The sequence below is a fragment of the Octopus sinensis genome, linkage group LG14, assembly GCF_006345805.1.
Source record: "Octopus sinensis linkage group LG14, ASM634580v1, whole genome shotgun sequence".
Lineage (NCBI taxonomy): Eukaryota > Metazoa > Mollusca > Cephalopoda > Octopoda > Octopodidae > Octopus > Octopus sinensis.
The window spans coordinates 62,744,729-62,767,706 of record NC_043010.1 but is presented as its reverse complement, the minus strand read 5'-3'; the positions used below and the strand labels follow the sequence as shown (position 1 = coordinate 62,767,706).

The following is a 22,978-nucleotide window of genomic DNA, read 5'->3' as shown; positions in this document are numbered from 1 at the left end:
CCTCCCCCACCGGTGTTAACTGATTTATTTTATAAACCCTGAAATGATGAAAAGTCATGTTGACTTCAGTGGTGTTTGAACTCAGAATGTCATGACCAGAAGAAAAGAAGCCATTTGTCAGATACCGTAGTGACCCTTGCCAGCTCCCTTCTACCCTTAGCAAAAATAATGATAATCCTTTCTACTGCAGGTACAAGGCCTGGAATTTGTGGGGAGGGGTATAGTTGATTACATTGAACCCAGTACTTGACTGGCACTTAATTTATTGACCCCAAAAGGATGAAAGGCAAAATCGACATCAGCAGGATTTGAACTCAGAACGTATTGGCAAGTGATATACCGCTAAGCATTTCGCAACGACAACTGTTTCAAAATTTGGTGCAAGGCCAGCAATTTCAAAGGACATGGTAAAACGATTACATCGACCCCAGTACTTATTTTATCAATCCTGAAACGACCCTGGTGACATCTGAACCCTACGACAACAATAATAATCTTTTCAGTTATAGGTGCAAGGTCTGAAATTGGAGGGGGGGGGCAGTTAATTACAGTGACCGTAATACACCCATTTCATCGAACCCGAAAGGATAAAAAGAAAAGTCCCATTTTTAGTCAGCTAAGCCTATCATTTCTTCCAGGGTCAATAAAATAAGATACCAGTCATGTACTGGGGCCAATATAATCAACTGCCCCTTCTCCTTAAATCTCTGATCTTGTTCCTATATTTATGAATTGAATTTTATTTTATTTAATATTACATCATCCTCCTCCTTTGATGTCCATTAAAGGATGATGATGATGACGACAATTTTAATTGGATAGAATAGGTTGGTTCTTTATAACGAGTAACTCAATTACAGACAGAGCTTCAGAAAGACACACCCACATGTCATTCTCAATTGACAGCCTTGCAGGAAATTTGTCTTTGGTTATAAAACATTCCTGGAAACCTCTATTCACACAAGGAAACACAGACGGAAAGAACAAAAGTGCTGTCCAGACATATTTCCCAGACAAAGAAGTCATCTTCAGTTGATTGCATGTGATTCCTTCAAAATTCCAGTGTTTTTTCCTTTTCGCCACAGACTTCGAGAACCCCAAAATTTTCTCTATGTGCCCCTAGAGCAGTGTTTCTCAACTTTTTTACCTTTGCATAACCCATAAAATAAATTACAAGTTTGAAGGAAACCCAACACAAAAGAAATTATATACCATATCTTTCCCATATTTTTCATGGTATTTTACATGGTAAATATAAATATAAATATATATATATTATCATCATTTAATGTCTGATGCTGGCATGGGGTGGATGGTTTGACTGAGACCCAAAAAGCCAGCAGCTGCAGGCTCCAATCTGATATATATTTATATGTATATATACCAGGCTCCAATCTGATATATATTTATGTATATATATATATTTATATATATATATATATATATATATATATATATATGTATGTATATGTATATATATATATTTATATATCAGGGACGTATCACCTGGGTAGGCAAGGTAGGCAGTGCCTACCATGAATAAAATTGATCAATAGCAACATTTTCCTTTCATGGCAAAATATGCACCTAATTCAATAAAATTATGAAGGTTACTCTGAATACTATGTATAAAATGCAAAATATTTTATTGTTTTGTACATTAGGTAGGCATAATTCACCCCAGCTTTTCAATCTCAGTATTTAAGCTATGCACATTACTGCTGTAGCACACATGCTGCGTACACTCCTACAACACCGTTTTCTTTAAATGCTATAAAGGCAAAAGTAAATCTAGCCTGTGTTTCACTTAGTTTTTTTGTGTTTTACTACATAAACGTCACCAACTGCCTACCCTGAATAATTCACTCACGCCACGTGCCTGATATATATATATATATACACATGCATATATGGGTACAGGTGCAAATAGTATGAAATATGTAAACAAATGAGGGGAAAAAATGAGTGAAATACATAAACAATGAGAAAAAAATGGAAAACAGGACAAGTTAACAGAGGGGGAGGCTGCACAAGGTTCCAATCTGATAGATATATATAAGTATATGTATATATGTATATATATATATATATATATATATATATGTATGTGTATATATATATATTTCTTTATTACCCACAAGGGGCTAAACACAGAGGGGACAAACAAGGACAGACAAAGAGATTAAGTCGTTTACATCAACCCCAAAAGGATGAAAGGCAAAGTCGACCTCAGCGGAATTTGAACTCAGAACGTAACGACAGACGAAATACCGCTAAGCATTTCGCCCAGCGTGCTAACGTTTATGCCAGCTCGCCACCTTATGTGTATATGTATATATGTATTTATATACTTCATTTTAAAATTTGGTTTACAAGAAGATTCTTGGGACAGCTATTACACAAATAACAATAAGCACACGCATTGTTCCCATATCAGTCCTTTAACATGCTGGTTAAGCAATCAATCGATTGTTTAACCAACACACTAAACAAATGACTGGTCAATTAGTTAGTTAGATATTTAACCAACTAATTGACAATAAAGAAGTGATATTAAACCAGTGTGTGTGTACAATTTTTATTGGCATAATGACCCTCTAAAAATACAAAATAATATACATATGTGGCTGCAGTCAAATGACTGAAACAAGTAAAAGAATATATATATATATTCTTTTCTTGTCTCAGTCATTTGACTGCAGCCATGCTGGAGCACTGCCTCAAAGGGCTTTAGTTGAAGAAATCGACCCCAGGACTTATTCTTTGTAAGCCTAGTACTTATTCTGCCGGTCTCTTTTACCAAACTGCTAAGTTACAGGGACATAAATACACCAGCATTGGTTGTCAAGCGAAGACGGAGGGTTTGAACATAGACACACACACACACATATATATATATATATATAGATATATGGCAGGCTTCTTTCAGTTTCCATCTACCAAATCCACTCGCAAGGCTTTTGATTGGTCTGAGGCTAGAGAACTTTGTTGTTCAGGTGAGTGGAATATTTTGTGTCTGATGCTTTGACCTTTTTGTCAAAATATTTCTGTTGAAAGACACTGACCGTTGTCTAAATTGATTTCGAATATTATGAAGAATTTAGCAAAACCACTTTATCCATCACAAAAAGCTGATGTTTTTACTCTTTTACTTGTTTCAGTCACTTGACCGTGGCCATGCTAGAGCACCGCATTTAGTCAAGCAAATCGACCCCAGGACTTATTCTATCAGTCTCTTTTGCTGAACCACTAAGTTACAGGGATGTAAACATATCAGCATCGGTTGTTAAACGATGTTGGGGGGACAAACAGGGGCACACACACACACACATATATATATACGACGGGCTTCTTTCAGTTTCCGGCTACCAAATCCACTCACAAGTCTTTGGTCGGCTTGAAGCTATAGTAAAAGACACTTGCCCAAGGTGCCACGCAATGGGACTGAAACCGGAACCATGTGGTTCGTAAGCAAGCTACTTACCACACAGCCACATGCAATTGTGATGGGAGGTTTGTAATTTAAATCATTTTAACCCTTTTGTTAATTGAAACTGTCTGCCTCTGATTTAATTAATTTTGAAAATAATGAACTGTCTAGTAAAATGATTAGTGTAAATTAGGCCAGTGTTTGGAACACAAAATTGATAAAAAATCCTGATGGAAGGTTAGTTAGATCACTTTAACCCTTTAGTTACCATACTTCTCTTGAAATGCCACTGTCTCAGGTAATTTTTTAAATAATGAAGGAACTTTTTAAAAAATACTTTTTGTCATCATTATTAATTGTATTTGGAACAAATTAATAAGAAATTTTGATGGAAGTTTTTAATTTAGATCACTTTAACCTTGTTTCTGCTGAAATAAACTGCTTTTGCTTTCAATTAATTTGGAGAATAATGAAGAATTTCGAAATATAATTTGCCAAAAATTCAGTTGTGTTTTCAACATAAATTGACATGAAATTTTGGTGGAGGGTTTTTGATTTAGAACACTGTCACCCTCTTAATATATTTCTGTTGAAATTCAAGTCTTTGTGACAATAAATTTTTGAAATAATGAAGAATTTAGTAGCATAACTTCATTTAGAACATAAATTAACACGGAAATTTTAATGGAAAGAAATTTGTAATATAGATACAGAGGTAGCAGTTTCATAGAGTTTTGCATCAAAATGGTTAAAATTAAAACAGTAAATGTAATTTTATGGCTGGGGTCTACATGAACTTTAGGGGGTCCATATAAGATTTTGTTAGTTAAAATATTATTATTATTCTACAATTGACAAAATAATATTTTAATATTATTTTAATATACACTTCCTGATAATATTTAATTACAAGAATTCTTTTAAATATCAAATGGCCATGAGGGGTCCACAAGAGTAAAATAGGAATCGAAGGGGGGAGGGAAAATGATTGAGGGCCACTGATTTTGAATCAAGAAGTTTGTATCAAAGAGACAGGAGGCAGTCTCAGAATTTTTGTATTAAAAGTATTAATAAATAAATAATCTTGGAACGGTTTTTTGAAGACCCTTCCACCAGGCACTGAAAATTATCACCTTGGACAATGTTCCCTTGATGTGTTTGAGCCCCTTGGTCAAGTATATTTAATAGGGTTTTTTTTTTTTATTACATTGTTCCAAGATGACTATTTTCTGTTGAATTTTGCAAGAATGTGATTTGGCTGCTATATCTAGCAGGTTGTTGGGTGACAAACATAAAGAGATAGTTGTTTGTGGTGGTGGTCATTCTTGGGTCTCAAGACTGGGAGCTGTTGGCAGAATGTGTGGTAAATGGATGCTGGTGCCAGTGGTGGCTATTGTCAAGGTAAGAAGGGTGGTGAAGACAATGGCAGTGGTGGGCTCTGGGTGGTGAAGGTAGTCAGTGGTGGTGGTAGTTATTAGCAGCAGGGTATAAATTATTGGAAAGGATGGAGAGAGGATGATGGAGGTGGAGGCTATTGGCAAGGTGTATGGTATGAAGGATTGGTGATGACAACAATGGTAGTTAGTAGTGGCTACTGTGTGTGTGGTGAGGGTGGTGGTGATGGCTGTTGGCAAGGCATGTGGTTTGAATGGTAGTGGTGGTGGTGGTGCCGGTGGGGTGGGGGTTGAGCTATTGGCAGGATGTAGGGTGGTGGTGGTGATGGTAGAGGAGGAGACTATTGGCACTGGTGGTAGTGGTGGTGGTGGTGATGGAGGTGGTTGTTGGCAGAACATATGATGATGGTGGTGGTGGTGGTAGTGGTGGCAATGGTAGCGGTGGTGACTATTGGCAGGATGTGCCATAGTGATTGTGGTGTGGGGGGGATGGAGATGGTAGACGGTGAAGGTTGGCAACATAAAACAAGCAAACGGTATGATGATGGCAGCGGCGGGGGTTGGTGGTGTGGGGTTGATGGTGTCCATGGCAACGGAGATGTCGGGGGTAGGGGTGGTGGTTCGTGGGTGGGTGCTGGCAGCTTCACAAACAGAGAAGTGGATGGAGGTAGCGCTGAATGTGTGTGTGTGTGTGTGTGTGTTAGTAGTATCAATGGCAACAGGAGGCAATGGACTGGGGTGGGGTAAGGACTTTTGATGCGGCGGAGGGTGAGGGTGGGGGGAGTTGTGATGGAATAGCGTTGGCAATGGTGGCGGTGGCGGTGGAAGAAAAGGAGGGGGGTGACGGTGATGACAGCTGTGGTGGTGGTGGTGATGGTGAAGGGGAACAGGGATGTGTGAAGAATGATGAAGCATAATGATGGCAGTAGCTGGTGGTGGTGGTGGTGGTGATGGTAGCGGCGGTGCAGCGTAATGGTTGAGGACTTGATGGTAGAGAGTGTGGTGTGAAAGAGATGGTGGATGGTGGTGGTAGAGTGTGTGTGTGTGTGTGTGTGTGTGTGTTAGTAGTATCAATGGCAACAGGAGGCAATGGACTGGGGTGGGGTAAGGACTTTTGATGCGGCGGAGGGTGAGGGTGGGGGGAGTTGTGATGGAATAGCGTTGGCAATGGTGGCGGTGGAAGAAAAGGAGGGGGGTGACGGTGATGACAGCTGTGGTGGTGGTGGTGGTGGTGGCGATGGTGAAGGGGAACAGGGATGTGTGAAGAATGATGAAGCATAATGATGGCAGTAGCTGGTGGTGGTGGTGGTGGTGATGGTAGCGGCGGTGCAGCGTAATGGTTGAGGACTTGATGGTAGAGAGTGTGGTGTGAAAGAGATGGTGGATGGTGGTGGTAGAGTGTGTGTGTGTGTGTGTGTGTGAAAGAGATGACAAGCAAGATGGAGTGAAGCTATGTCATGAGAGAGAAGAAAAAGAAAAAATAAAATAAATAAAAACATCTAGGAGTGAGAATGGGAGATAATGAGAGAGAGAGGGCTGGGGGTATGGGGGTGGAGGAGGGGGTGAGTTTGAGTAGTGTAAAAATCTGGCTTCACAATCAATGATCAATCAATAAAGTATGGGGGGGTGGAGGTGGAGGGGGAAGCGGTGGTGGAGGTGTTGTGTGAATGGCAGAGATGATAGTGGTGGTGGTGATGTACTGTGACATCCCCCCCATCCCATTTGGTAAGGAGAAAAATCAATAGACAGACAGCCATGTCCATAGTCAACACAGAGAAAAACAGAGAGAGAGAGAGAGATTAAGAGATGAAAGTGAGAGAGAGAGAAAACGTGAAGGAGAAAGAGAAAGATTGACAAGTGACAAGAGAGGGGGAGAGTAGAGGGGAAAGGAAAAAAATTAGAGAGTGATAGAAGTAGAGAGAAGTAAAGAGACAGTGAAAGAGATAGAGATATAGAGAGAGGGTGTCAGTGAGAGCCTGTGCATACACACGTTAACATATGCATATATTACAGTAGTGTGTGTTCAACGTACACACGTAAACTAGGACACGCATACATATATATATATACGTATATACACACACACATACACTAAGCTAAGGGAATCCTCAGCAAGGGAGAGTGTGTAGAGGAGAGTAAGAGAGAGAGAGAGAGAGAGAAACAATTAGCCAGACAGACAGAGACGTACACCTCCTCCCCTTCTCTCAACCATTCATACACCAACACCTCACAGAGAAAGAGGGTAGTGGTAAGAGAGGAATCAGTTGCTGGCAGTGAGTGAGGGGGAAACTAAACGAAGTGGAAGGAAGATCTTAACAGAGAGAACAACAACCTTCCCACCTCTTTCATCTCCCCAACACCACCACCACCGCATCAACGACTAAAATCTGTCTCCTCCTGCTCCTCCTCCTCCCCTACTACGTCCTAATAATAATTATTACTCCCACCACTCCCGTTCCCTCCTCCCACCCGCGTTCCACTAATTACAAGCTTCTCCACCGCCGCTACCACCCTCCTCCCCCACCGACTCCACTTCATCTTTTTCCCCCTCCACCTTCCACTGTCTAATTACACCCGCAGTCTTCACCACCACCACCACCGCCGCCACTATTCAACCTCTCCTCATACTCCCACGTACTCTCTCTCTCTCTCTCTCTTTCTTTCTAATTTCACTCAGGCAATTTTTTTTCATCTCTCCTCCAAACACTTCGTTCTGTATATATATCTCTCCGCTCTCTCCTTATACATAAACGTGTATGTATGTATATAGAAACACATACACACCAGTTCGTGAACAGCCAGGGGCGAAACTTCAGAGTAGACTGCCAACTTTTGATCTATCTATCTATCTATCTACCTTATCTATCTATCTATCCATTTATCTATCTATCTACCTAGCTAGCCATCTATCTATCTATCAGTCTATCTATATATATATATATCTATCTATCTATCAGTATGTCTTTCTTTTCCCCGTCTCCTCCCCCTCTATCTATTACCTCACTACATCCCCAACTCTCCTCCCCCTCTCTATCTACCTACGTACCACCACCACCGCCGCCACCACCTTAATTATCACCCAAACCAGTGCAGCCTCGCTTCCAATCAGCGTCGTTCTCTGAAGACGAAAAAGACCTCGATGACTCTTCCTTGCTTTTAAGTCCACAAATATGTCGAGATGACGGCCAACTGGCTAGCTATCATATCTGTGCAACACGCCACATATCATGAAGTGGCTGGACTTTAAAATCCAATGAAATTTTACTGCTTTAAATTTTTACGTTTTATACACGTTTGTCTGATACCGTTGCCTCTCTGGTCAGGTTTGGAAACTGGCTGAGATGGAACTTCGCCTCGCAGGTTCGATCCTATTGCATGGCATGTTGGACAATTGGAATAAAGTTCGGTAGACAGAAATTATGCAGACGCCTGTTGTATGTATATGTGAGTGTTGAGGATAGAGAAAATATTGTCGACAAAAACTTAAGTACTGTGATTTAGAAATGGCATGCCATTTGAGATGTTTCTGCGTTGAGTTACAAACAGACAGACACTGACTTGTCACTCCAAATGCAAGGAAATAAACTATTGGTTCATAAGAAACCTGTATTGTTCACCATTTCTAATCTCTCTATATATAAAGCTGAAGTTGTCTGTGTATGGCAGGTTTGGTAGCCTTCAACTAACACTATCTCCTCCGAGACCCTGCGGTGCAAGTTGACCAAAATTGAGAGTATGATAGAAGAAGGCTTGCTCTTCCTTCTGTAGAAGAAAAAATTCAAAACGGACCATGTTAACACCAAAAATTATTTACATAAAAAAGGTGCTTTTTTTCTATGAAAATCCCTATTTTTACGATATTTTTTACTGCTGTGTCGCCATTTTTTTTGGTGTATTTCAACCAGAAAAATGTTCACTTAAAGAGAATAACAAGCTACATAATGCAAAATTGTTACTTTTCAAAAATTCCAATTCTAAAGGGTCGAAACAAACCCGGGCAACACCGGGCGATACTGCTAGTATAAAATAAAAATAGAATAAATGGGCAAAATATGAGAAATAGCTTAAAAATTGCTAGATATAATAACTTGAACAAACGGTATGTATGGCTATTTGACCTTCTAGAAACAGCAACCAAATTTCCCAGTAATCACTACTTCAAAGATTAGACAAAACAGTCCTACGTAATCCCAAAGAAGGGTTGCTTTGCACAATCAGGGATGGCTGAGAACTAAACAATTTTATGAACAGATTAAAAAAGCACAAATTTTTCAAGGCAATCAATACATCACATTCAGACCTTCAGCGAGTTACACCACTTCGTGGCCTTGCTATTTCTACCCAGTTAAGTCTCCAAATTTCCAGTATAAGTCACAAGTTGTACCCTTTAATCCAACAGACGTATTGAGACAAATCTATAATTTACTATGAATGCTTTTAAAAAAAATATATTTAACTCTAGCACAGTGGTCTGCAAAGGTAGAAGACCCCCAGTACTACCTTTCAATATTCTAGGGTCTGTGGAAAAACTCATTTAAATAAAAAGGGGTCCATGGTAGTGAAAAGGTTGGGAACTACACTGCTCTAGCATACTCTTTTACTTGTTTCAGTCATTTGACTGCGGCCATGCTGGAGCACCGCCTTTAGTTGAGCAAATCGACCCCAAGACTTTTTTTGTAAGCCTAGTACTTATTCTATCGGTCTCTTATGCTGAACAGCTAGGTTACGGGGACATGAACACACCAGCATCGGTTGTCAAGGGGGACAAACACAGACACACAAACATATACACACACTTACATATATACGACAGGCTTCTTTCAGTTTCTATCTACCAAGGCTATAGTAGAAGACACTTGCCCAAGGTGCCACATAGTGGGACTGAACCCAGGACCATGTGGTTGATAAGCAAGCTACTTACCACCACACAGCCACTCCTGAAAAATACATTTTATTTACTGGTCGATGATGATACATAAAATGAAAATGTAGAATCCAGTTGAATGAAATAATCTATGCAAGAAAGTTCGGGGAGAGAAAATATAGAAATAACAGCTAAGTGGTGGTTCTCAGTCATGTGGCATAGAGAAATAAATGGACATAGCAATGGTGTGAATGGCTCTAAGTCTAATCGACTAAGAAGCAAGGAGCAGGGTTAGTAAGCTGTTTTTATTAATGGAAAGCTAGACATTCTAGAAACTTCCTAGAGAAACACTAAGCTTCTTGAATAATTAGAGATGAAGAATAAATTCAAGAACTATATATATATATATAAACATATTAGCTTTAGATCTAAACTTATACCCAAATGGTGGGAGTGGTCAAGGCTGAATGTCTTTTGACCATTGTTGAGAAGGACTAAGCAACAATATAGTTAGGGTACATTGGCTGTAAAATGACTGGGCTGCACTGACCCTAAGGACCATTAATGTTGTGCCAGGGAACAAGGCAGATAACATGGCCCCACCTCAATGAGAACAGGTTACACTCTCTTAATGCTTGACCGGTTAACAATAGGACAGCCATTTAGGTATGAAAAACAAAACAATAAACAACAACAACAACAATAAAATCTATACCAGGAAGCTGGGTGTAATATGTTTATGAAAAGTGTTTATGACACATCTGGCTGTTCCTACTGACCCCTCACTGAACTGTGAGGTGAGGAGTGGAAGTCCTTTATATTCTCAGCCAGGTATCAGGTATACTATAGGTGTCTTGGTCAAAGTCAAGTTACAATGGCTGTAATGGTGGTTAGAGGTGAAGTCTGAACTTCTGACCTTATTATGATCAAGTAGACCCACATCTTGGTACATAAAGACTCAAAAAAAAAAAACACCAATAAATCAGTATTCTTTTGTTTTATAAACAGAAAATGAGAATGGAAATACTGACACCATCAGATAATCTCCTGAGCAGGCATACATGAATATTTTGTCCCAGTTTTTTTCCTCCTGGATTCCTGTATCCAATGGAAATCACAGATTTAAAGAAAAAAAAAAAGAAAAAAGTTTTTATAACTTTTTGGAAATTTTTCCCTAAATACTACGTTTAGAGTTTAAAATTATAAAAAATAATTTTTTCAGATCATAATTTAAATCTGAAAAAATTTTTTTTAATTTCAAATTTTTTTAATATCAATCAACTGTTTGCGATTATTGTGATAACAAAAAAAAATGAAATGCCAAGAAATCAGTCACCTATATTCTTTTCTACTCAAGGCACAAAGCCCAGAAATTTGGGGGCGGAGGAGTCGATTAGATCCACTCCAGTATGCAACTGGTACTTAGTTTATCGACCCCAAAAGGATAAAAGACAAAGTTGACCTCAGCGGAATTTGACTGACTTTAAAAGCATCTAAAAGTTAGGTATCATTTAAACATTTCTACTATCTTTCTACACCTACATGTGCATTTACTTAATGATTCTCCCATCACTATTATAATGAGGTCTATGCTTTACTGAAGAAGCATTTCACAATCAGTCACCTATATCACAATGAAATGAGTTTAGATTAATTTGTCGTGATGAAGAAGAAATCTGTTGTTTAGGAATACAAAAAGATTTCGGTCAAAAATGTCTCCGGTGGCATAAGAACTTATCCAAACTCGCAAACTTCACAGTAACGTATTTCGTTCCTACGGACGACCAACAGTTTTTGCAGAACCTGTTCTCTGTTCATATGAATGTGAAAGCTAATGTCATATAACTTCATTGCAATTAAACACTACTGGAGATGATCAGCCATATCTAGGGCAAGGTCAACTACTGGAGATGGTGTCATAGATTAGCCATGTCTAAGACTGTGACCTACTAGAGATGGACATACATTTAGGACAGGTAACCAGATGTGTCTGATGCGATAGCTACATCTAGGACGGGGAACCTAATGAAGATATGTGTTGGGCAATATTTTTCATGGGATACTGGAATTGTACAATACAAATTTTAAAAACTGAGCAGATAGAGCAATGTGCTTATGAATATGGAGTATATTTTGCTTTCTTATTAACGAAAAAAACAAAGGAGGTAAATTTTGACCGGTATATTTTGGGAGGCAATGAATGGATTTGTCATTTGGAAAAAAACCTCATCTGTGGTGTTTAGCTGGGTAAATAACACATTTAATTAATTCAAAGTTCAATTTCCGAACGGATGTAAAAGATGTCTCATTGAGTCAATCAATTCTAGAATATTTATTTTTTAATTTTTGTTGGATATTAGCATCTCCATGTAGAATAAATATTTCAAGGGACTTCATTCAACAAACACCATTTTTTATCTGGGACTTTCACTCGTCTGTACATCCTTCATTCAATGATATACATTCTTACACACACACACACCTTCTCAGTTTCTGTCAACCAAATTCCACTCACTGGGAATCAATAGAAGACACAGAAAATTTTTTTAGAATTACACCTGTCTCGGATGCAATTTCTGATAGCTAACATTATTTCTTGGAGAAAGAAAAGGGTAAGGAATCAGGTAGTTGTTTCCTTCCGTGAAAGAATATTTTTTGTCAAGAAACCTGAAATTTTTACATTTTTGCACTCTCCCACTTCAATTCTGAGCCTTTTCCTTGTAAATTTTTACTATCAGATCTAAGACATGTTTTATAGTGAAATAATACCGAAGATATTGATCTAAAGCAGGTTAAACATCAAGGAAGACGTGGTTGAGAAGCAAAATTATTAACCCCACAAACATAACTAATATTTAGTTTACTAACCATGGTAAGATTTGAACACAGAAACACAAGGAAAAGGAAAAAAAACCCAAATATCACAACAGATATCACCTATCCACTTCCTCTACTCCCTGAATAAGGTCAATTGGGGCCAAATTTCCCTTATATCACACAGTAAGCAAAAGGCAGGATGGCCATAACTGGAATGCCCTTGTTCATATGTTTGCTCAGTCATTGCTGACCCAAGGCCACAATGCCAGCAATTTTGAGGGGACAATGGTGCAGTTGATACTATTGGCCCCTTTACTTGAATGATACTTTATTTCATTGACCCCAGGACGATGAAAGGCAAAGTTGAACTGAGCAGGAATTGAACTCAGAAAATAAACAGCCGGAAGAAACACTGCAAGACATTTGGTTCGACATGCTAATGATTCTGCTGACACAGCAATAATAACTATTTCTAATTTTAGCAAGGCAATTATATCGCTCTCCAAGTATTTCACTGGTACCTTCATTTAACCCTTTTGTTACCATATTTCTGTTGAGATGCTCTGTGTTTCTTTCAATTAATTTTAAATATAACAAAGAATTTAGTCAAATAATTTGGTTATCATTAAGCTAGTGTTAGGAACATAAATTGTGACTAAGGTTTGGTGGAAGATTTCAATTCAAAACTTATGAAAACAAGACATTTGTATTCAGAGTCAGAACCGGTTTCAGCCAGGTTGGTAACGAAAGGGTTAAGAATTGTTTCTCTATTATATATTTTAACCCTTTTGTTACCATATTTCTATTAAGATGCTCTGTGTTTCTTTCAATTAATTTTAAATATAACAAAGAATTTAGTAAAATAATTTAGTTATCATTCAACTAGTGTTAGGAACATAAATTGTGACTAAGGTTTGGTGGAAGATTTCAATTCAAAACTTATGAAAACAAGACATTTGTATTCAGAGCCAGAACCGGTTTCAGCCAGGTTGGTATAAAAAGGGTTAATCACTCCAGAAAGGATGAAAGGGCAAGGTTGATATATTTAGACGGAAAAGAAAAGAAATAATAGTAATAATTCGAAATGTGGGCACAAGAGCAGTAATTTCAGGAGAGGGGCTAAGTCAATTACATCAACCCCAGTACTCGACAGCTATTTATTTTATCGACCCTGAAAGGATGTAAGATAAAGTGGACGTCGGTGGAATTTGAACTCAGAACGTAAAGACAGACAAAATGTTGTTTTTGCCCGGTGTGCTAACGACTCTGCCAACTTGCAGAATGATGATGATGATGATTTTTTTACCCATAAAGGGATCACACAGAGAATAATAACTCCTTACATAATAATAATAATAATAATAATAATAATCATTACTGCAAAACACAAATTGTCAATCAAGAACATATTCCATAAAGTAGTCCTAGATAAACATAGGGCTGAATTTATTTGATTAGGGGCCCGTTTCATCAGAGATGACCCGGGGCTAAACAACAACAGCTCCACCCTACTTTTAACATAAAAATAATTACTTCAATTCTGGGTGGGAGCATTTGACCTGACCTCCAAAATTTAATGACTGCAGTGACCTTCAAGCTGACATCCATATAAATGCAGTGACCTTTGACCCCACACCACTCCACCCCAGTCCTCCCTCAATAAATGTACTCCCAGCTGGGGTTAAGGAGGAGATGCAGTTCTTCAAACAGACCCACTGTCTTAATTGTTTCTCTCTTCAGGGTCAGAAACCCTTGTTGTGCTCACCCAAACTGGAACCGAGTCACTATATGGTTGCATGACCTGCTAGAAATGGCAGTCTACTAAATCATGCCACACTATAGAATTTACTGAGGCAGATTCCCAATGTCCAGATGCCCTTCCTGTTGCCAATCCCCACCTGTTTCTAAGCAAGGTAAGCATTTTTTTTTTTTTTACCTTTGGAAGACAGGAAACGAATAACAAGGAATGTGTATGGCAGTGATGTTCATTTACAATCTCATATGATGTGAAGACACAGGCACACAGGATCCACAATCATAAACAAATTTATGTGTGTGTGTATCTTTTATCATTCACTTGTATCAGTGATTAGACTGGCCATACTGAAAAGATGAATGGTAAAGTGGATAAAGTGAACCTCTGTGGAATTTGAACTCAGAAAGTGAAGACAGACAAAATGGTGTTTTTGCCCGGTGTGCTAACAATTCTGCCAGTTCGCAGAATGATGACGAAGTTTTAGCCAAATGAATCCACCTCTGTATTTTATTTATATTTCGTCTATGTTTGTCAGAGGGATTTGAACTCAGAACATTGAGGGCCAAAATGGGTATCAATGGTCTTCCTTCAAACATCATAAAAATGAAATTAAAAAATAAAACAACTTTAGGTGAAAATATTAAAGTAAAAAAAAAAAAACCAAACTGTGTTTTGGAGAGTAAAGTTAACAAATCCCATGATTTGCAGCCTATCCCGGAGACGAGAACTCTGTTCGTTTTCCTTTCTTTAAATTCATTTAACACTATGTAAATCATAGATGCCTCTCAATACCTGGACCCCATCCACCCAACATCACCCTACTCCAAAGCTCTGTGGTTAATGGAGACATTGATTAGCTAATTAGCTAACTTATTAATTAATTAGTGTTTTCAAGACACACACACACACACACACACACACACACGGAGTCCGCCACCTACCCACACTCACCTACTCCACCTCCTTTACTGGTTGAGTGTCATGGCAACAGAGGGGAAGGGGAGGGGTCCTTCCTGCAGAAGAAACAACTAATTAGATAATAATAATAATAATAATAATAATAATAATAATAATTAAGCCACAAGGGCAAATAAATGGATGAGGAGACATTACAAAGTCAGGGTGGATTATTCTTAAATCACAAAAGGGTATATGTGTATGCGTGCATATATGCGTATGTGTATATATATATATATGGTGTATAATTTATGGCCACGTATACACACATCTAGTCATACACAGGCATACACACAAACCAGTACAAAAACATACATGAACACATTACATGTATGAATATATATATATATGTATACACACACACACATGTATACAGCAGAAAGATGAATGCAATCACACATGTGTACACACATATATACACCCACATAATTACAGACACACACACACACTTGCATACATTTAGATATGTGTGCATCCGTGCACATGTGTGTGTGTGTGTGTGTGTGTGAGCATAGATATGCCAGTAGGTTTACGTGTGCGTGTGCATGCGGCTGTCTGTGTGTCCAAAGAGGGGTTAAGTGAAAGCTACAAAGGCTACATCTCATGGAGGCTGACAGATGGGATGGGTAGAGTAGGGGGTGGGTGGGTGGGCGGTACTGCTGCAAGGAGGAGTGGTGGTAGGTGGGGGAGACATGATGGCTGCTCTGGTGGTGGTGGTGCCAGTGGTGGAGCTGATCTTGATGAGGAAGGAAGGAGGGGGTGAGGTGGTGGGGGTGGTGGGTGTTTGTGGTGATTGTACTTGCCAGAGAAGCAGTGATGATGATGGTGGTGGTGGTGGAGGCAATGATGTTGGTGGTGGTGGCCTTTATTGGCAAGAGAGTAGTGGTGATGATGGTGGTGGAGGCAGTGATGTTGGTGGTGGTGGCCTTTATTGGCAAGGGAGTAGTGGTGATGATGGTGATGGTGGTGGTGGTGGCGGCGGCGGCAGTGATGTTCACAGTGGTGGTAGTGGTGGAGGCAGTGATGTTCATAGTGGTGGTGGTGGTGGTGGTGGCAGCCTTTATTGGCAAGGGAGTAGTGGTGATGATGGTGGTGGTGGCGGCGGTGGTTGCATTGGTGTTGGTGGCTGATGGTGGTATTATTTGATAATGAAGGGGGAGGAGTAGTAATCATGGAGATGGTATTAATAATAGGTGGAGGGGAACAATGGCAGAGATAATGGAGGTGATGGTGGTGGTGGCGGCGGCGGCGGCGGCGGCGGCGGTGGTGGTGGTGGAATGACAGAAATAGTGGGAGGCAGGAGTGAAAGTGAGAGGCTGCAGTAACAAACAGAAGTGGATGGAGTTTGATGGATCCTAAGCAGCAAGCAGCACGGGGGGTGGGGGTGGGGGATGAGGGTGTTGAGTAGAATGGGCCAGGTGTGGTGTGGAGGGGGCGGGTGGGTGGGTGGGTGGATGCATGTAGAGGAAAGAGAGAGAGAATAAGGCTTGGTGGTGGTAGTGGTGGTGATGGTGGTGGTCAGGTGTGGTGGAGAGTGGGACGGGGTGGGAGGAGGGGGTGCATGACATGGATGTAATGGTGGTGGTGGTGGTGGTGGGGGCGGTGGGGGGGGACTGGTTGTTTGGTGAAGTAGGTGGGAGGGAGAAGGGGGTGAAGGGAAAAGTGGCATCCCTGCTGCTCTGCTGCAGTGATGGTGGTGGTGGTGGTAGTAAGGGAAGGGAAGGTGAGAAAGGCGGATGGGACTTGGTGGCGGCGGGGGGTGGTGGTAGTGGTGGTGGGTGGGAAGTAATGCACTGGTGTGGGGAAGGGTCGGGGGGGGGGAGTGACAGTGTTGAGGAGTAAGGAGAGCCAGACAGATGGGATGTGATGATGGTCATGTGGTGTTAATGGTGATGAGGAGGATGGGTGTCATGGTGAAGAGGATGTGAGCAATGATGATGGCGATGATGATGATGATGATGATGACTGATAATGAGTGATGAAGATGGCAGTGGTGGTGGTGGTGGTGGTGGTGTCTCAGTAATGGTTGGATGGTGAAGGTGGTATGGTTGTTGTTTACTCCCAAGTCGTCCTTGATCAAACACATTCCAGTTATGACCACCACAATTTTTTTTTTCCCATTGTGTGCAGGTACCACATTACCCCAACATCTGTTTTCCTTACATAAAATATGATGATGAAAATTTTACTGTTATTTCTAGCATGTCGAATACCACATAGAGACTTCTGATAATGAAATGGCAATTATATACTACTACTACTACTATTGATGATGATGATGATGATAATAATTCTTTCATTCTTTTGTTTCAGTCATTTGACTGCAGCCATGCTGGAGCACCACCTTTAGTTGAGCAAATCAACCCCAGGACTTGTTCTTTGTAAGACTAGTACTCATTCTATCAGTCTGTTTTGCCAAACCGCTAAGTTACGGGGACATAAACACACCAACATCGGTTGTCAAGAGATGGTGGTGGGGGAATAAACACAGACATATACATATATATATATATAATATATATATATATATATATATATATATATATATATATATATATATACACATATACATATATACGATGGGCTTCTTTCAGTTTCTGTCTACCAAATCCACTCACAAGTCTTTGGTCAGACCGAGGTTATAATAGCAGACACTCACCCAAGGTGCCACACAGTGGGACTGAACCCGGAAGTACGTGGATGGTAAGGAAGCTTTCTACTGCAGGCACAAGGGCTGAAATTTGGGGGAGGGGGTTAGTTGATTACATCGACCCCTAGTGTTTCACAGGTACTTAATTTAGTGACCCTGAAAGGATGAAAGGCGAAGTCAACCTTGGCAAAATTTGAATCTAGAACCTAATGACAGGCAAAATACTGCTAAGCATTACATCCAAATTGCTAAGGACTCTACTAGCTTGCCACCTTAATAATAATAATAATAATAATAATAATTCTTTTATTAGCCACAAGGGCTCACATAAAATAACATTAAAGGACAGGTAACAATATAAAAGACAAAACCTGGACAATACAATGGGTTCTCCATGTGTACACAATATAAGTAACAATTAAAAATTGAACAAATTAAAACTCCCAATAGGGGAGGCGCTTTAAGGTCTTCTTGAAAAACCCCAGAAAAACCATGGTTGCCTGATCAACAGGGCAAGAGCCCTTCTTTTATTTCTCACAGGTGCACACTCAGAATTGGTCCTTTCACATTGGCCATTCTTCCAACATTCACCCACCTTTCAACAAACTTGTTACAAGGCAACACTTCTCTCTCCACCCTCAACTACCTTGGAAAAAATAATGATGATGGTGATGGTGATGATGATGATGATGATGATGCTGGTTTCAAATTTTGGCTCAAGGCCAGCAGATTCAGGGAAGAGGGTAAGTTGACCTGATCGGAATTTGAACTCAGAACTTCCAGATGGCCAAATTGCGACAAAGCACTTTGTCCAGTGTACTAACAGTTCTGCAGGTTCACTGCCTTCATAATGATAACAATAATAATAGACATCTTTCAGATTTTGGCAGAGAACCATTAGCTTTTGAGGGGAAGGAATAAGTTGATTATATTGACCCCTCCCCCACCGCGCCCCAGAACTGGTTTTTATTTCATTGACCCTGAAAGGATGAAAGATCAAGTTGACCTTGGCAGAATTTGAACACAGAATGTAAAGACAGACAAAGCGCCACTAAGCATTTGGTCTGGCACAGTAACAATTCTGCCACCACCACAAATAATAATAATAATAATAATAATAATAATAATAATATTCAGCTCAATACCAGAGATTTGCTTGTCAGTTGTTTGACCGTAACCAGTTGAGCATGTTCCTCCGTAGCTGACGATATGTACACCCCTGATCATGAGTAGAAGTAGTTGGGGAGCATCATAGCCATGTGTTGAGAGGAATTCTTTGGGGTTTGGATAATTCACCTCTGGAAACATGGGAGTTTCGTTCAACATCCTTAAACAACCCTTATTCAGGGACCTTTTGGGCAGGATGGGCTACTCGACCAGAAGAAAATTCTAACTGGGTCCCCACCGACAAGGTCATGCGTTGTTTATCTTGATATGAGATCACCATGTCACACACATATGGTTGTGATGCAATGTGCCTGGTGTACCCTTATCAAACGGGTAGTCATGATGGGTATACTGGGCTTTGTATATTTTACCCAAGTGTCACTTTGATGGCAGGCACTGCTCTCTCACTCAATAACAACAACAACAACAACAATAATAATAGTAATGATTTCAAATTTTGGCACAAGGCCAGCAATTCCGGGTGAGGAATAAATTAATGACTTCAACCTTGGTGTTCAACTGGTATGAATTTTATCAACCCCCAAGAGAGATGAAAGGCCAAGTTGTAATAATAATAATAATAATGTTTTCAAATTTTGCCACAAGGGCAGCAATTTTGAGGGAGGGGATGAGTTGATTACACCAATCCCAGTGTTCAACTGGTACTTATTTTATCGACCTCAAAGCATGAAAAGTAAAGTCGACCTTGGCGGAATTTGAACTCAGAACATAAAGACGGATGAAATGCTGCTAAGCACTCTAACAATTCTGCCAGCTTACAGTCTTAATAATAATATTAATAACAACAAATAATAATGATAATAACAATAATAATGACAATAATAATAACAATAACAATAATAATAATAATAATAATAATAATGATTAATAAAAATGATGATGATGATAATGATAATAACAACAATAATAATAATAATAATGATGATGATGATGATGATGATGATGATGATGATGATGATAGCAGGATGCTAACTGGTGGGTGGTGGTATTAGTGACATTGAGTAAAGTGGTGGAGGCATGATGGTGGTCTTGGAGTGGCATGGTAACTAGTGGTAGTCACATGGTAATGGCAGTGGTGATGATGATGGTCATGTGTCACTGGGAATGTGGTGATGATGGTGGTGGTGATAATGATGATGGTGGTGGTTATGCTGGGCCACATTGTGATCAGGTTGGCAGTGGATGGTGCACCTCCACCTCCCATCCTTCCACTGCCGCTGATGATGATGATGATGATGCATTGAGGAAGGAAGTGTATGGATGGCTGGGTTACATGGAGATGAGAGAAAGTGGGTGGAGGGCGGGGGGCAGATGCAGACAGGGAAGGAAGATGTGCGGTATGGGGTGGGGATGGAGAACGCTAGCCAGACAGATGGCAGTGGTGTGGGGTGGGGTGGAGGAGGGTTGGTGACAGAGGAGACAAGCAAATATATAGATTGTGTCAGCATCACTACTACCACCCACCCTCACTACACCACCCACCTACCTATCCACCCTTTTTCCACCCTGGGTCTTTATACAAAAAAAAAAATCATATTTTTCTTTCAAACTAAAACAGTTACTGTTAATTTTGTCTTACCTTAAATATGGCCACCACCACCACCATCACCAGCTCCTACCAGCTTTACCACCACCACCACCAACCTTCCACCACCGCCCACCATCTCCCTTCTTTCCCACCACCACCACTAATACCATATTACTTTTTTTCCTCCTTCCCCACATGACCACCACCACCTTCGCCTACCTCACCCTCTTCCTTCTCTCCAAACAACAACAACACCTCCCTCTCCTCCCCACCACTTCACTCCAGTCCAAACTGGCCTCCAGGCAGGGATGGTCGGAAAGAAGGGGGGGAGGGGGAACACAGACAGATATTTGCATGTGTGTGTGTGCGTGCAGGCGGGTGTATGTGCATGTGTGTGTGGTATGCGCGAGCGCGCATCCATGTGAGTGAGCGGGTGGGTGTGGAGGGTTCTTTTTCTCCCTCTTGTGTCTTTCCTAGGACAAAACAGAGGGACGGACAGACAGACAGAAGCTGCAATAGAATTAGAAGTATTAGTGGTGGTGGCGGTGGCGGTGATATGTAATAGTAGTAGCAACAATGGGTGGTTGGGGGGGGGGGAGATTACATGTGCATATAATACAACAGCAGACATGTACACCATATGCACAGTAATATATATATATATATATATATATATATATATACATACATATATACATACATACACACATAAATATATATATGTATATATACAGCCATACACACATATATGTATATACACATAATACAACAGCAATCATGTACACCATATGCACAGTAATATATATATATATATATATATATATACATATATATATATATATATACATACACATACATATACATATAAATATAAATATATACACACATAAATATATATATATATATATATATACACACACATACATTCATGCTTCAGATATGTATATATATACAGGCATACATACACACATATATGTATATACACACAAATACATCCATATATACACACATACATACACTCACCTCACACACACACATACACATAGGTATACACATACACACAATAATATAATTATAGGTAGGAAGACTTGGCCTGAAATTTTCCAATAACAAGGTGAGAGAGAACGAGAGAGAGAGAGACTATAGAGAGAAAGAGAGAGTATAGAGAAAGAAAGAGGGGGAGTGAGCAGAGACAGACAGATAAGAGAAAAGGAGAGAGTAGGTAGGTGGTGGTGGTGGTGGTGGTATTGAGGGGGAGAATGGAAGTGGTAAAGAACAACAGAGAATGAGGGGATTCTTGGCACAAACTGTATGAGATGTGTAAGTGTGTATATTATGTGAGGGTATGTGTGTGTATAAGCAGGTGAGTGTATATATGTGCATGTAAGAAGTGAGATGTGGTTGTATAATGTGAAGAAGGATTTGTAAGAAAAGGAAGAAAGCACTGCTGAAGAGCAAAGAGTGTGTGGCTGACCTGTGGATCTGTTGGAATATCAAGTGAACCGCAATGGACCCTTTAAGGACCAGAGGAATACTTTTAGCCCTACATATTTTTCGTCTTTAATTATAATTCTGCTCACAGCTAGGATGATGCTTCATAGCAGGAACCCGCAACCACTGGGCCACACAGAAACAATATATTTTTTAAGGCAGAGAGCTCGCAGAAACATTAGCATGCCTGACGGAATTCTTTGCCGTATTTCTTCTGCCGCTACGTTCTGAGTTCAAATTCCGCCGAGGTTGACTTTGCCTTTCATCCTTTCGGGGTCGATAAATTAAGTACCAGTTACACACTGGGGTCGATATAATAGACTTAATCCCTTTGTCTGTCCTTGTTTGTCCCCTCTGTGTTTAGCCCCTTGTGGGTAGTTAAGAAATAGGTATTTCGTCTGCCGTTATGTTCTGAGTTCAAATTCCGCCGAGGTCGACTTTGTTTTCATCTTTTCAGGGTCAATAAATTAAGTATCAGTTACGCACTGGGGTCAATGTAAGCGACTTAATCCGTTTGTCTGTCCTTGATTGTCCCATCTATGTTTAGCCCCTTGTGGGCAAATAAAGAAATAAGAAACAATATATTTTTTTAATTTAATTTCTATTTTATTCACTCTCCACAGTCTGGAGGGCGTTTTTGCATTATATCCTTATATTCTTTGACTTGTTTCAGGCATTTGACTGCGGCCATGCTGGAGCACTGCCTATAGTCAAGCAAGTACACCCCAGAACTTATTCTTTGTAAGCCTAGCACTTGTTCTATCAGACTCTTTTGCCGAACCGCTAGGTTACGGGGACATGAACACACCAGAATCGGTTGTCAAGCGATGTTGGGGGGACAAACACAGGCACACAAATGTATATACATATATGATGGGTTTCTTTCAGTTTCCATCTACCAAA

The 22,978-nt window shown here is 40.0% G+C and overlaps 1 protein-coding gene across 3 annotated transcripts in view; it reads right to left on the bottom strand.

Moving 5' to 3' along the window:
* LOC115218843 (zinc finger protein 2-like) overlaps positions 1 to 22,978 on the bottom strand; it is a 57,134-nt gene that overhangs the window by 6,000 nt on the left and 28,156 nt on the right. Inside the window, exon 1 of one of the 3 annotated variants that reach the window (XM_029788790.2) lies at positions 6,881 to 6,898. The exons of the other annotated variants lie outside the window; for them this stretch is intronic. The gene's annotated coding sequence lies outside the window, so the exon portion shown is untranslated. Of the gene's footprint in view, positions 1 to 6,880; positions 6,899 to 22,978 lie in introns of those variants that run through there. 3 annotated transcript variants of the gene reach the window in all.